The sequence below is a fragment of the Dermacentor andersoni genome, chromosome 6 (assembly GCF_023375885.2).
Source record: "Dermacentor andersoni chromosome 6, qqDerAnde1_hic_scaffold, whole genome shotgun sequence".
NCBI classification, from domain to species: Eukaryota; Metazoa; Arthropoda; class Arachnida; order Ixodida; family Ixodidae; genus Dermacentor; species Dermacentor andersoni.
In genome coordinates this window covers 159168738-159185002 of record NC_092819.1, presented here as the reverse complement: position 1 = coordinate 159185002, position 16265 = coordinate 159168738, and positions in this window count along the sequence as shown.

Sequence of the window (16265 nt, the reverse complement as noted above, 5' to 3'; positions counted from 1 at the left end):
TCCGGTCATGAACGGTAATTCTTGCCGTGCAGATTCCAGTTGGCGTAATGAGGTGTCCTCCAGCAGTTCGAATTTGAGGGCCCTCCCATGCAGTCTTAACCTTCTTCAACTGGGCGGCGATGTGTCCACTCATTACGGAGTAATCGGCCCCTGTGTCGACTAAGGCAGTGACTGCGTGGCCGTCGAGAAGTACGTCGAGGTCGGTGGTTCTTTGTCTGGCGTTGCAGTTGGGTCTTGGCGTCGGATCACGGCTGCGTCGCGTTAAACTGAAGCTGGAACGTCGCGTCGTCACGTAGTCTTTTGTCGGTGTAGTCTTGGCTTTCTGACTTCGTCGGGACGGCGGCGTGTCATTATTATGTCGTGCAGATGGTCTCTTCGGCGTCTCCGTCGGCGTCGGAGGATCTTCGTCAGTTCGACGAACAGCAACCGCACCTCCATCGGTTGCTGCTTTTAGTTTTCCGGATATGGGCTCGCAGACCGGCCCCGGGCTGGGCCAGTGTATGGTCGGCGCTGCGGCGACAGGTAACGGCCTGGTGACGGTGAACGGGACGGTCGTCGAGGGCTCCACTGAGTGGCGGCGAGGTAGTCGGCGATATCGCGAGGGCGTTCACCTTGCTGCGGGCGCGGAGCGTTGACGGCGAAACCTCTCAGTCCCAAGTCGCGGTATGGGCATCGGCGATACACATGGCCGGCTTCTCCGCAGTGATAGCAGAGCGGGCGGTGGTCGGGGGCTCGCCAAATGTCCGTCTTCCTCGCGTAGGTGCGCTGGGCGACGGGTGGGCGTGCTGGCGGCGGCGGTGGCGGCGGACGGCGGAATTGCGTCGTTGCAGGGCCCTGGCGTGGTCGTGGAGGGGGACCTTGACGGCGTGCGACGGCGGCGTATGTCATCGCTTCTGGTTGGGGCTGCGGTAATTGTGGTTGCAGCTCGGGAACTCCAAGCGATCGGTGCACCTCTTCTTTCACAATGTCGGCGATCGAAGCCACTTGGGGCTGCGACGAAGGCAGGACCTTGCGCAGTTCTTCGCGCACAATGGCCCTGATGGTCTCCTGAAGGTTGTCGGAATCCAGTCCTTGGATGGCGTACTGCGGCGTGAGCCCCTGGCGGTTATATTGCCGGGTGCGCATCTCCAGAGTTTTCTCGATCGTCGATGCCTCTGCAGAAAACTCAGCTACGGTCTTCGGCGGGTTACGAATAAGTCCTGCGAAAAGTTCTTGCTTGACGCCCCGCATCAGGAAGCGGACTTTTTTATCCTCTGACATTTCCGGGTCGGCGTGCCGGAAAAGACGGGCCATCTCCTCCGTGAAGATCGCGATCGTCTCGTTTGGCAGCTGCACTCTGGTTTCTAGTAGTGCTTGGGCTCGCTCTTTTCGCACGACGCTTGTAAACGTTTGCAAGAAGCTGCTTCGGAACAGGTCCCAGGTCGTTAAGGTGGCTTCTCGATTCTCGAACCAGGTCCTGGCGGCGTCTTCCAGTGCGAAATAGACATGCCGCAGCTTGTCGTCACTGTCCCAACTGTTAAACGTAGCGACCCTCTCATACGTCTCGAGCCAGGTTTCCGGGTCCTCGAATGTTGATCCGCGGAAGGTCGGAGGTTCCCTGGGCTGCTGCAGCACGATGGGGGACGCTGGGGCTGCCATTGGGGTTGCCTTGTCCACAATCTTCTTGGCCTTCTCAGCTAGAAGTCCGTGCTCCGGGGGCAGCTGTTGAAGACGGCGGCTTGCTCGAGGCTCCGGGACTACGTTTGTGTTCACTTTGCGGTCCGGGCTTGGATCACGGCTTGTCGGGGGCGTCCGGTACATGAACGAAAGCACCTCCACCAGATGTCACGTGGCGGTGACGTTAAGAACACAGTAGCAATACTGTGAAAGGCAAAACTCGATTTTATTGGGCGAACCTGTGCCCACAAAACAGGCTACACTTATAGCACAACGAAAGCGGCGAACACAGTCGGCGATCGTCGAGAATCTGATCAGCGGGTCAAGCGCGTCGGCTTTTATACAGCAGTCATCGAATGTTCCAGACTAATCGTTGGGACCCGCATGCCTTCTACAAAGTTCTACACCATTCGTGTCAAGCGATGGAATCAGATAACACAAGGTTCGGCGACAACAGACAGTGGATAGAAGCATCGATAACTTTCCAGAAACTTCGGATACAGGCAGGCGCGTCCCGCGCTGTGCGATAACATTTGTTAGGCGGCCAAACGTGGTCGCCCGATAAAGATAAGTACGCGTGTCAATATATATATATATATATATATATATATATATATATATATATATACATATATATATATATATATATATATGGGCTTTCTTCAAAGTTCAGCACGCAGGACCCGACGTAACATACGCAGGAAGGAGACGACGAACTTTTTGGAATTTTAACACTGTCTCGTCCGGAATAAATGAAAACAAAGGAAAACTAACCTGTCTAACTTTAGACTGAGCACAAATATACACCTCCCACAAAGTGTACACACATGATTTGAGCGCTTTTTCTCTGTCTTTCTTTACATGTGGCTTTTTTGACATATTTCGCTGTTGTTCAAAGTTGTACGCTTAACATCTCAATTTTAGATAATTCGAGGTTGCACTTACGATGCCATGTGCTAAACATCACGCCTTTGTATCTGCATGTATAAGTCATTTTGCTTTCACTACACATAATCATGGTAACCGCTGGCACTTACTTGAGACTCATGTTTGTACGTGTTGTATCGTGAACACATCTGCATTTCATTTTTTTTTGTATATTCCAAAATGCGTGTCAGTGATAATCATTTATAATGCGCAATGATAATGATTTATGATGCGCAGTGTATGGTCTAGTCAGTGCAGATAGCGCGCCCTCTGCTCGTGATACGGTGCCTTTAAAGCTGTGTATGTGTTGTACATGCGTTACTGTACTCTGACGAAGGCTGGTCCACCAGCCGAAAACGTTAAGTAAGAGAAGTCTTCTAAAAAGTTTGTCGTCTCCTTCCTGCGTATATATATATATATATATATATATATATAAATATATATATATATATATATATATATATATATATATATATATATATATATATATATATATATTGTAAAGGAGAATTATTGGGGTTCGTAGCGACCGCCGGTTCTACGATGCACCGAGCAGTTCCCGAGCTCGAGCTTCTGCTGCGCGCTTGATGCTGCCCATGCTGCTGACCCGGTGCGCACGTTCGTTATCTTCCTTACAATGGCCCCGCCGAAATAAAGGAGCCATCCTGGCGACTTAGGTTTCTGGAAGGACGGTAGAATCGTGATACGGCTTGAGACGCTGAACGTGAACGACTTCGGGGTTACGATGTCGCATGTCGGACGGCGGCGTTAGCGGCTCAATCAAGTAATTCACGGGTGATGTTCTCTCGAGAACGCGGTATGGCCCGTCGTACTTCGGAAGGAGTTTTGAAGCGAGCCCAGGCGTGCGGTGTGGCGCTAACAACCAGACGAGAGCGCCCGGGAGAAAAGTGGGAGTCGAGTTCTGCGCATCGTGAACGGCTTTTTGACGGTTCTGGTCGTCCGAGGTGAATCGGCGGGCCAGCTGGCGACATTTCTCGGCGTGTCTGGCGGCTTCCGAGATCGGCAGGCATTCGGATGGGTCTGGCCGGTAGGGCAGAATGGTGTCGATTGTGTGCGAAGGATGACGGCCGTAAAGAAGGTAAAAGGGTGAGAATCTGGTAGTGGCCTGAGTCGCGGTGTTGTAGGCATAGGTGACAAACGGAAGAACGAGGTCCCAATTAGAGTGATCAGGTGAAACATACATGGCGAGCATGTCTCCAAGAGTTCGATTAAAGCGTTCCGTGGTACCGTTAGTCTGTGGGTGATAAGCAGTGCATTTACGATGAACAATAGCGCATTCAGCAAGCAGTAGTTCGATGACTTCAGATAAGAAGACGCGGCCTCTGTCGCTTAAAAGTTCACGTGGACCTTCATGACGAAGGAGAAAACGCTGAAGTATGAAATTGGCGACCTCTTGCGCTGTAGCATTTGGTAGAGCAGCGGTCTCCGCATAACGGGTTAAGTGGTCTACCGCAATGATTATCCACCTGTTGCCGGCAGGAGTCAACGGAAGTGGCCCGTAGAGATCTATGCCCACGCGATCAAAGGGTCGGGATGGGCATTGCAGAGGCTGGAGTTCACCGGCAGAGTTGTGTGGTGGCGCTTTACGGCGTTGGCACTCACGACAAGAGCGGACGAACGTTCGAATGAAATTGTACATTCCCCGCCAGTAATAGCGGTGTCGAAGTCTTTCGTAGGTTTTGAACACTCCCGCGTGGCCACACTGAGGGTCGACGTGGAACGAGGAGCAGAGCTCTGATCACAAGGTTCTCGGAATCACGAGTAACCAGGTGCGTCCCTCTGGGGCATAGTTGCGTCGATGTAGTAGCTGGTCTCGAATCGCAAAACGAGGAACTTGGCGCCGAAGCGTACGTGACGCTGGAACTTTCGACGTATCCGAGAGAAGGTCGAGCAGAGATGCAGTCCAGGGATCATTACGCTGTGCAGCAGCGATAGTGTCAACGTCCAGAGAGGATAATGTACACTCGCAGGCGGAGTCGTCACGGGCTTTCGGGGGAAGCGGCGATCGGGATAGCGCGTCAGAATCGGAGTGCTTTCGCCCGGAACGGTAAACCACGCGGATGTCATATTCTTGGATTCGCAATGCCCAGCGGGCAAGGCGGCTGGATGGATCTTTGAGCATCGACAGCCAACATAGTGCGTGGTGGTCGGTCACTACGTCAAACGATCGGCCGTATAAATATGGGCGAAACTTGCCATGCGCCCACACAATTGCCAAACACTCCTTTTCTGTAACGCTGTAATTGGTTTCCGCCTTGGTTAACGTGCGACTCGCGTATGCGACGACGTATTCTGTGTGGCCAGGTTGACGCTGAGCCAACACAGCGCCAAGGCCTACACCGCTTGCATCGGTATGGATTTCGGTTGGCGCTTGAGGGTCAAAATGGCGAATAATGGGTGGCGTCGTGAGAAGACGGCGCAAGGTTGCGAAGGCGTCGTCACACTCTGGAGACCATGATGAGCGATCTCTAGCGCCACCAAGGATCTGCGTGAGAGGCGATATAATTGACGCAACGTTTCGAACGAATCGTCGGAAGTAAGAGCAGAGGCCGATAAAACTGCGTAGCTCTTTCATAGTGGTAGGTTTTGGGAACGCAGTAACAGCACGTAGCTTCTCGGGATCCGGGCGAATGCCCTCCTTTGACACGACATGGCCTCAAGTTGTGAGCTGACGAACAGCAAATCTACACTTCTTCAGGTCAAGTTGCAACCCGGCGTTGGTCAAGCAAGTGAGTACGTGCTGGAGACGGAGCAGATGCGTTGCGAAATCAGGGGCGAACACGACAATGTCGTCAAGATATCAAAGACAGATTTTTCATTTGAGGCCACGTAGAACATTATCCATCATCCTTTCGAACGTAGCAGGAGCGTTGCAAAGTCCGAAAGGCATGACGGTGAATTGATACAAGCCGTCTGGTGTAACAAAGGCAGTTTTCGGGCGATCGGCCTCTGCCATCGGAACCTGCCAGTAGCCTGACCGCAAATCCAGCGAAGAAAAACACTCGGCTCCCTGTAAACAGTCCAGAGCATCGTCGATGCGTGGTAATGGGTAGACGTCCTTCAGCGTGATCTTGTTCAAGCGTCGAAAATCAACACAGAAGCGAATGGAACCGTCCTTTTTCGGGACGAGGACCACGGGAGAGGCCCATGGGCTTCGGGAAGGTTGAATGACGCCTCGACGGAGCATGTCATCGACCTGGTCTGCAATGACGCGACGTTCCGTAGCGGACACGCGATATGGTCTTTGTCGCAGCGGTGAGTGAGAGCCAGTGTCGATGTAATGCTCGACAGTCGATGCGCGGCCAAGAGATGGTTGCGCAACGTCGAAAGAACGGCGGAAGTGCTGAAGGAGTGCGAGAAGTTGAGATAGCTGCGAATGCGGCAGATCTTCGGCGATGAATGGGCTGAACACACCAGTGCATGTTGAGTCGGGTACGGAGAGGGCACTGAGTTCATGGACGGCAGTAGCAGGCGCTTCGTCGAGGACGGAGACAATTCGTGTTGTATCGACCGACTCGACGTAACCAAGGCATTCGCGGCGGAGCAGTGATAGCGGCGATGAAAGATGATTGTAAATGGGCATCGTGCTGACACCGGCGGCAAGGTCAAGAGCTGCAAAGGGCAAAGGAAGCGCTTTTCGGGTAACAAAGTGATGAGAGGGCATGAAGAAGACCGTCCCGTCGGATATGATACTACAGAAGACTGGTACGAATGCTGAAGAGCGCGGAGGAATACAGGTGTCTTCTTTCACGACAATTTTAGCGGCAGGATGAGCATCGACGGAGGCCAGGTCACCAAGGTGGAAAAGCTCAATCTCAGCCCGAGCGCAATTGATGATGGTCTTGTAGCGTGAGAGAAAATCCCATCCTAGAATAACGGTGTGGGAGCACGATGAAAGAACTATGAATTCAATCGTGTACAAAACGTCCCGTATGGTCACACGGGCAGTACAAGCAGCGGTAGGGCGAATGGGTTGAGCACTCGCCGTTCGGAGCGACAATCCAGACAGAGACGTCGTCACTTTACGAAGCGAACGGCAAAATCTTGCATCCATAACTGAAATAGCGGCACCGGTATCGACGAGGGCGACTGTAGCGACATCTTCGATAAACACATCAATGACATTAGCAGGTAAAGGAGCAGGACTTCGGCATGTCGACACTTGCGCAGTTCTTGCCTCAGGAACTGCGTCGTCTAGTTTCCCTCTTCGTTAGAGACGGGCCGTCGACGCATAGGGGAAAGCGATCGGCGACGTGGGGAGGGTGACCGGAGGCGTTCGAAGCGAGGACGGCGATCAGTCTGGGAGCGAGCTGGTGATGGGTCGAAGGATCCGTAAGGCGCAGGTCGATCAGGCGGCACATAGGGCGCGCGGCGATCGCCATCGAACGCCTGCGATCGGCGGCGGCAGAACCTTGCGACATGACCGGGATACCTACAGGCGAAGCATATAGGGCGATTGTCCGGCGTACGCCACGGGTTAGTGACGGCAGTGGTGGTACAGGGGACGGGAGGGGGAGGGCGGTGCACAGGCTGCTGGAAGCGACGCACGGGCACAGTGCTAGGGGCCATTGCAGCAACCGTAGCATAAGTGAGTGGTGTAGTCACGACATCTTGCTGGTGAACAGCCGGCAGCGCTTCCGCGACCTCTTCATGGATCACGTTACGGAGATGAGACGGCAAAGTGCTGGCAGACTCCTGAGTAACGGACACCAGAGATAGCTGTCGTGCAACTTCTTCGCGGACGAAATCCTTGATTTGGGTTATCAGGGAGGCTTGTTCTGGGCCGGTGGTCAGGCTGCAGAGTGACGTCGTATTTGGTGTGGGATGTCGCCTTGTCAGAGCTCGCTGCTTACGCAACTCATCATAGCTCTGGCACAAGCTGATGACGTCGCCAACAATGCGTGGGTCCTTGGCCAGAAGCATCTGGAACGCGTCATCATCGATTCCCTTCATGACGTGCTTGATCTTTTCCGCTTCCGTCATGGCAGCGTTCACGCGCCTGCACAAATCTAGAACGTCTTCTATATAGCTGGTGAATGTCTCACCCGTGTCCTGTGCGCGTGTACGCAAACGCTGCTCGGCTCGGAGTTTCCTGACGGCGGGTCGGTCAAATACTTCGGTAATCGAAGTCTTGAACACCGACCACGTTCGGATATCCCTGTCATGATTTCTGAACCAGAGACTGGCCACGCCCGCGAGATGGAATGATGCGTAAGCCAGTTTATCTGAGTCATTCCATTTGTTATGAACGCTCACCCGCTCGTAGGACGACAGCCACTCTTCAACGTCGTTGTCGTCGGTTCCGCTGAAGATGGGAGGCTCCCGTTGGTGAACGGTACCAGGGCAAGAGACGGGTGGCGGTGGAAGAGTCTGCTGGTCGGCGTCCGGCATTGCAGAGGGTAGCGTCCGAGAACGGAGTTCCAGGATGGTAGAGTGGAACGTTACCCAGCACGGCTCCACCACTGGTAAAGGAGATTTATTGGGATTCGTAGCGACCGCCGGTTCTACGATGCACCGAGCAGTTCCCGAGCTCGAGCTTCTGCTGCGCGCTTGATGCTGCCGATGCTGCTGACCCGGTGCGCACGTTCGTTATCTTCCTTACAATATATATATATATATATATATATATATATATATATATATATATATATATATATATATATATATATATATATATATATAAGCGGGTGTCGCCCGCCGAAACGTCTTTGGCCAATCTTGAAGGGCTCTTGGCAGAAGTGGCGTAGCAACAGTTTGATTTAGTTTTACGGTATATCACCCGAAGTTATGTTTCTTACTGAATGTGTAACCAGTGAAACCTTCCTATATAGCCACTTGAATTACAACGCAGCCCGGTTTGACACCTTTGTCCTTACCGCTGCCTTTTCGAGATGCTATCCTGTATTTTCCTTTGTGTTGGCCGATGATAGTTTCATATTGAACATGCAAAATATTAGTGGAGAATTTTTCGTACTTCTAAACTTAATGAATTTCTCAAACAACGCCCTAGCACAAGTTATAGACCAATGTTTGTTACAACTTCTAGCAGTAGCACTTAGTGCACACGTTTAAGGAGAGCTGCGCACGAAGGACATCGCGTTAAGTTTTGCAGCTTTGGAGCAACGGTGCTTGGTCGCGTTTAATTTCTATCTGTGTTTAAGTCCACTTCAATTAAGGGATCTCTGCTCGACCCTCCAGAGATTGGCACCCTTTCCGCTACATTGTCGGGCCCGGAAGCCTAAGACCCTCTTTGCGAACGCAGCTTGCAGACTTTCTCATTGTGCAGCAAAGTGTTAGCGTGGTACAGTGCACGGCATAACATGGACGGAAACGCCATCAAAAAAGTAATGTTGCTCCAAACTTCAAGAAAGCTCTTTCTTGAGCGGCTTTCTTTAATGTACACCGCATATTGCGGTGAAGAAGCTTACTGTAAATTTATTAAAAGAATGTGCAGATTAAGGTTGGGGGAAGCGTTTAAGGCTACAGAAAATACACGAGGCAAAAAAGTTTGGCTTTCGATCACACTTTTTTTAGCTAGGGTTGATACACACTTAATGAAGCGTAACATGACGATGTATTTTTTCACAATTAATTCCCTCAGTACAATGGTATTATAGCCCCAACGATATCCGCTGTGCGGTTCCTAGGAATAGTTCTTAATAGTATATAGGTTCCTAGTATATTACGAAGAGTGCACAACGACTGTCACATGCCGGTAATCTTTGCTGATAGTATGTCAACGCGGAGTAGACTGACACTTTTACTAGGAAGGAACTTAAAAATAAATAAATAAATAAATAAATAAATAAATAAATAAATAAATAAATAAATAAATAAACTGGCAAGAAGTCAATTCACTCTAGCTCTGCGCATCTCACTATGCGACATCTGAAAACAGCGCGCCACTAGTAACGATGACGAAGTTTACACTTCGCCACATTTTCTGGTACGAACTGAAAATGAAACATATATGTATACCTATCCGAATAAAACACATCTGCTGTGCATTTGCAACAGTAACAAGTATCCTGTTGTATAGGCCGCCTCGAGACTTTTCTGGAATACTATGCCCAAGGGATGTCGGCGAGTAGTAATATTTCGATTACTTCCGCTATATTCCCAAAGCTGTCACTGCTACGAAAATAAACCTAGCGAGAGACAACTAAACATGCTTCGACAGGAAAATTCAACTGCCGATCGTATTCGTGTGTAGACACAAAACTCCCCATACGTGGCCCGATAACGAAGATAGTGCAGCGCCCGGCCGAGCCGCTGCGGAGGTGACGTAAGCGTTAAGCGCTCCCCATACGTGCACCGACCCCGAAGATAGTGCAATGCCGGGCCGACCCACGGTGAAGGTGCGGTTCGCCATAAAGGGGCCCACATACACAGCTGCACTGGTCATCCTTCTTGACAGAGTGGAAGAGCACTTAGCTTTTTCACAGGGCCGGATAAAGTGACTGCGCATAAGTATTTACGGCAAAATCCACGTGCATTCAGGTACTGAGATGTTCAGAAAGAAATTTGGCACTTTACCACTATCCCTGTACATATTATACTCTATTTGATAAAATCGTTTCTTGATCCTCTATACTATTCTGTCGCTGGTGCGAGGGTTGGTTGCGGCCCTAAAATGCCATGGCCAAAGAGGAGGAACGTAAAGTTGAGATTCCTTTGGACTCTAGTGGATAAAACAAGTTCACTACCTTCGATTTTCTATTTTTTTTTTGGGGGGGGGGGGGGGGCGGAGGCTTCTGCTGCAGCACTTCTCGACACCCTCGTATTTGGGCACTTGAGCTGCGAACGCAGCAAAAGGAACCTTACACGCTGGGGTGTGTCGCTGTTACCTGCTCTCAGTCCAGGAGGATCACCATTGATGAGGCAATAGGCACCGATAATGTCAGGCTAGAGGAGAATGCAGGCTAGAATATTTAGTGCAATCACTTCGACATAGATATCCGTGCTTCTCAGACTGGGCGCCGCACTTGGTAAACAGCATACAAATAGTGCGCCCCCCTCGCCCCTCTTCCCGCTACATTGAAGCACTCAACTTTAAAAAATCTAAGAAAAGGACGTTATACGATAGAAAGCACGGAAAAGGATGAGTATTTGCCTGGCATCTTGTGCTTAAATGCTGTCTTTTTTTGTCTATTTCATCGCAATGAAAAGTTTATCTGAAAGATGCGTAAACATATGTAAAGCAATCATGCAGGTCTGATTTTGTTGTAGCGCAAGCTGAACGACAAGGACAACAGAAAGGCATAATTGACGCACACAGCGCTAACTTTCAACAATAGATTTATTTCCATTTCTTGTCGCTCGAATCTACGAAGCTCGTGAATAAGGGAATCGCGAAGATGTGTTTCATTGAAGCACTGAAGAAGTCATGCCAGCCCTTAATGCGCGATAGCTTCGGACGGCAAGCCTCACGTTTAAGCAGCGCTGGCTACACGAGCCACGTGCTTGTGTCATTCGCAGCAGGATTGCTTAAGAAGGCGCAGGAAAGCAGCTCGGAGCAAATGGATGGTACAAGTATTGACTTAAACAAAAGAAATGTCATCATGCTCTACACAGATTGGTTCTCCCACAAAATAAAGAAGATTGCCGGAAAGAGCGGCATCAACGTTGTTATTGTGGCGCCTAATAAATTGGTTAGCCTGCGTAGAAACACAAGGACAGAAAGAATCACAGGTACCGCATGCGAAAAAGAACACAAAAAGAAAGCCATTGATTGCATCGCGGGTGTGGTATACCGCATTCCTCTCGAGTGTGGACGATCCTACGTTGGTCAAACAGGCAGATGCATAAATGATAGGCTACGAGAACACAATAACAAAGAAAACAGTGTGGCTGCTGGTGGCTTTCTTGGCTCGTTTCCTCCCCGCGTTCATGGTCGTGGCTTGCCTCGTAGTGCCAGAGCACTGTCAGTCAAATTAAGAGTTGACTCTGTATTGGTTCGCGAAGGTTTGCATCGTCAAGGACGTGTGGACAGTCCATCGTGTATGTTCTGTGGCTCCTGTGAGACACTTGAACACCTTATATTTGAGTGTCCTGCATTCGTCACACAACGTGCACTGCTAATTAAGAAATATGGACTGATTGGACTCAAGTGTACGACCCTTGACGATTGGCTGTTTCCGAGAGGGAGCGTTGCTCAACGCGACCAGGCCCATAGAGCCTTGCTAAGATTCACGCAGAAAACTGATTTCGCCTCCCGTTTATAGACATCTTTTTCCGCGTTCCTACTTTCTTTTGCCGTGTGTTTCATTTGGTTATTTCGTATTTCCGTTCCTATTTCTTTCTTTCCTGTCTTCTCCTCTTCTCCTGTTTTTATTCCCTAGTCCCGAAAGAGTAAGCAAGCGTCGTGTCCCTCTCGGTGGCAGTTGTCAGCTTGCTCCCTCCCTGTTTCTTTTGTGTGTTTGTATGGTTCAATAATAATAATAATAATAATAATAATAATAACACCCATTGGATGCACATGCAAAGCCAGATTTAAAGAAACAGTCATCAAGAGTAGAAGCAGGTGTGAGATGACGCGCGTGATAATAGAAGCTAGCTGCATATCAACATTTGGTGACACGTGCATCAGTAAGCCTTCCATTTTATTATCTGCAAAAGAACTGGACTATTTCTGTTCTCATTGAACGTGTACGTGTCTGTCAGTCTGTGGTAAAGTGCCTGCAAGTGATCCCCAGTTTTTTATTTTTTTGTTCGTGTTTACCGAGATTTTACACGTGTTGTGAGACGTTTTGAGGGTTTATATATAGCGACGACAACTGAAAATATATCTATTCTTGAAAGTTAGCGCTGTGTGTGCCAAATCCGCCTTTCTGTTGTCCTTCTCGTTCAGCTTGCGCTGCAACGAAATAAGTTATGCTTTACCAACAAGACCCTATAGCTATCCTCATTTACCAGACAGGCGTAAGTAGTGAGATCACTAGATTACCTAAAAGTTGAGTTACAAGTAAATATACAAGACGACACAGATGCAAAAAGCGCCATCAATAAAGTAACTAAGAAAAAAAGTATTTCTGTACGGCACGTGGTATTGCTTTCTGGCAGGCAGGGCGAGCCTTCGTGTGAGTGAGCGTGTCTTGAGCCAGAACAGTGAAGGCGCTGTGACGGATGTGGCAGAGGAAATGTTCGAGTTGTTTCGCGCGCTTCGCCACAAACTGTGTAGAAAGTGATGCACGCTGTTTCGCTCCGATTGCCCCAATTCCTTCGCGAGCACAGCTGACAGCTGGGTAAATAATTTTCCGCAGTGAAATGAAGGTGGCGTCTATTGCGCAGTCTAGGACAACATATCATTAGGATCCTTCCAAAAGAGCTCGCAGTTGCACCAGGACCGAGTGAGCCATGTCACGTGCTTAAACTTTCTTTGTCTCAGCCACAGGACACGGTGCAAAAAAGAAACCGAACGTCTCGTGAGATGCTGGGAGGAAGCATGAAAAAAAAAAACAGTGCACGGCCAGGAAAGTTGCTCTCGACAACTTGGGAACCAGACATCGCGGTGAAAGGAAGCTGTCTCGACGGGATTCCAAAGTGATTACCCATTTGGCGGTGACAAGTTTGTTATGACGGCTTCGCTATTGTCCCCATCTATGTGGCGGCTGCTGCTGAGGGAGGGCGGGACCCCTTCATCGGCATGGCGGCAACGTGTGACGCTTGTTGGCATCGCAGTATGAAAAAGCAATTGCCGAAACTACGTAGAAACTACACAAAGGCTTGATGACGCGCACAACCGCCGAGATGGTGACAGCTTGACGGCTGTTCCGGCTCCCTGGTCTCGGAGTTTCCGCTAATTCTTTCCCCGATTTCTTCGTGCACGATAGTGATGGCTGCTGGTCTCAAGCACCTACGTCCTTTTAGTCGTGACTATGATGCCTAAAAACGGGGACACAAGTGAACGTTTAGGATTGCAGTCGTAGCAAACGTTTAGTTTCTGAACATTGTTGCAAGTACCGCTGCGTGCCTTGTACATTTGACAAGTTTTTGTACGTGTAGTCATCATCTTGTTAATATTTGTGTTTCACTCCCTCAGATAACTTCACGTATTCTGAAGTTAAAAAAAATTGAGGTAGTTCTCTGCCACAAGGATAGTCCTCAGGGCGAATTATTCGAGTGTCGTAATAAAAGGAAAAGGAGGACAGACAGAAGCTGACAGACAGAGACACAAAGAAAAGACGACGATACGAGCGCTTACACAGAACTTGTTGCTTTCACTTAAATGCATGCATATTTGATAGAATCGCGATGAGTAAAGAGCAATGTTCACTAGGTTGTTTATAAATGTACGGAAACCATTCAGAAAACGTCACAATTGGTTGTCAAGGACGCATATTTTTGTCACAAAATGAAATTGTGTCGTGGCTATCCCGTGCATATATTCTTTCATAGGAAATGTCTCGAAAATTTCCCCCGATGTCTGTTCATTATGCCTAGCCATGATAACTGTGGCATGAAGATCAGGATCAGAGCATAAAGCGACGTCATGTGCTGCCAAATGTGAATGGGAAAATGTCAAGGGATACTTGTGTTTCCCTTGGTCGCGTTAATACATTGACCACGTTTGACCACGTAAGTGGTGCCACAGGTCACGGGGATCTGACACACTACTGACGCACTCTATGGCAAAAATTTAGTGACGTGCTTTAACCGGCAATCTTTGCTTGATTCTTCCTTGGCTCAAAGGCGATTACTGCAGCTGAATAAGTGTTTATTGGCAGTGACAAAGACAGTAATGATGATCATGTAAATGCGCTGCTTTTGTGCATTTTTTACACTAATTGGGCACCCATATTTTTCAGCAATGCATTCATAGTCGCCTGCCATGGGTATCTAGGAGTTTACTACACTTCTTATCTCGTATACACGTCACCTTACTTGTAGCATTCAAACAAGAAATGCTAACTTCGTCAAGCATACGTGATCAAATAATGACCTAGCGAGCGAGTGAGCGAAGCCACATTATTAGGAATGCCTGCAGTATGATTAGCCTTCCCCTGTAAGGGATGCGTCACCGTGATGCGGCCATGACGTCTTCCCGGCGTGTGGCGCCTGCGGCCATGGCCGTACTTCTCCCTGACCAGTTATTTCCGCAGCATGCTCAGGATACATAGTATAAAGTGTTGAGCTTCAAGGTTGCGTAGCCAAAGTAAACTGAATTAGAACATCGTATTTGATTTCCCACCAGCTTTAGTGTACCCTACTGCATTGCTGCAGCCGAGTGTTGTGGTATGAAGTGAGTACGTACTTCGTCAACGTGAAAGCCACTTTTGAGAAAACGCTGCTTCGACTAACATGCAAATGTAGACAAGGCTCGTGGGCTAGCAAAGTATGGAGTATTCCACAACCTACACACAAGAGCACCTTCAGCCGATTTTAGCGAAAATAGTATTAGCGAATTTAAAAACGAAAACTGATTTTTTGAAAAGATAGGCAAGCAAGCTATGCGTCACATGATTTCCCTGATAATGTACCATGATGTGCTCTCAGTCTATGCTTTGTTATTGACAGGAGCGTTTCCATCGGGGTAACGAAGTTTGTGGAACTTCTGTTTCTTGCAAAAAGCTTTGTTCCCCTGGTTGTTTTTATTTTTGTTGCTAGTAAAAATTTAAAGAAACAAGAAAAGTTACGCACAATATAGCGCGAGGTTGTTAAACACGTCCAACTTTTGAGGGTTTGCAGAGTTTGCGAGAGTTTGTCTTAGCCAAGCTGGAAAGAGGACCCACGTTTTATTTCGCGAAAATTCAGTACGCCTGTCTGGAAATGAAACTAACATGGGAAAGCAGCAGTTATATGGCTATATTCAAATAGTCTTCTCACACATCCATTTCCATTGGAGGTGCTCGTGCGTCAATGCTCCGTATTATGCAGAAGACAACGACAGACCCATCTCGTATACATACCATCATCATCATTATTACTGATGTTCCATTTAAAATGCAGACTGGGGAAGCCATGGCGTGCGTCTCGGTTCTTTACAATCGGTGCCGATACCTTAGATCGAACCATGGGTCTGCAGGACGAGTGTCGCCGCAGAAATTTGTCGCCCTGTCCCCCGAAGTGACCAGAACATCCAATGTGGACGTTTCTCGCCACGGCAACGACGACGGCTTCAAGGTTCATAAGGCTCGCATAGCTAGTGTCATCCTGAAGCCTGATCATGGAAGCGCAGAACTCGAACCTACCGCTTGTGTGCCTGCTAATCTGCGGCGCATTCATCGTGCCGATCGCTACAGCTTTGCGAGGCCGGGATGCTCTTTCCGTCTGTTTGGACCATCCTAGGGGTTTTTTCCTTAGAGCAGCCAGTGCCGTAGCAGCACTATCATTCAATGCACGAGCCACGACCAACACTGATCGTCCACTTCAATAAAGTCCGTTTGTCTAAACGTTGGCTCCCACTTTTAACTTGGGTATTTTGCTCAACGTCTTAGATAAGCACGAAAGAGGAGCCCCGCTGGAGTGCACGCCTAATGCATGATTCGTTTCGATGGCCGCAATACGTTGTGTCACAGTACTGATTCAATGCTAGATCATTACCGTTGGCTGTTTTCGTGTGATATATTCTGCGGCATTTTTTCTTCTTTCAGCTAAACGAGTCAGTTGTTAAACTTCACCGTTGTCTGTCTTGGACGTCTGAATGATCAAGACTCACTGTA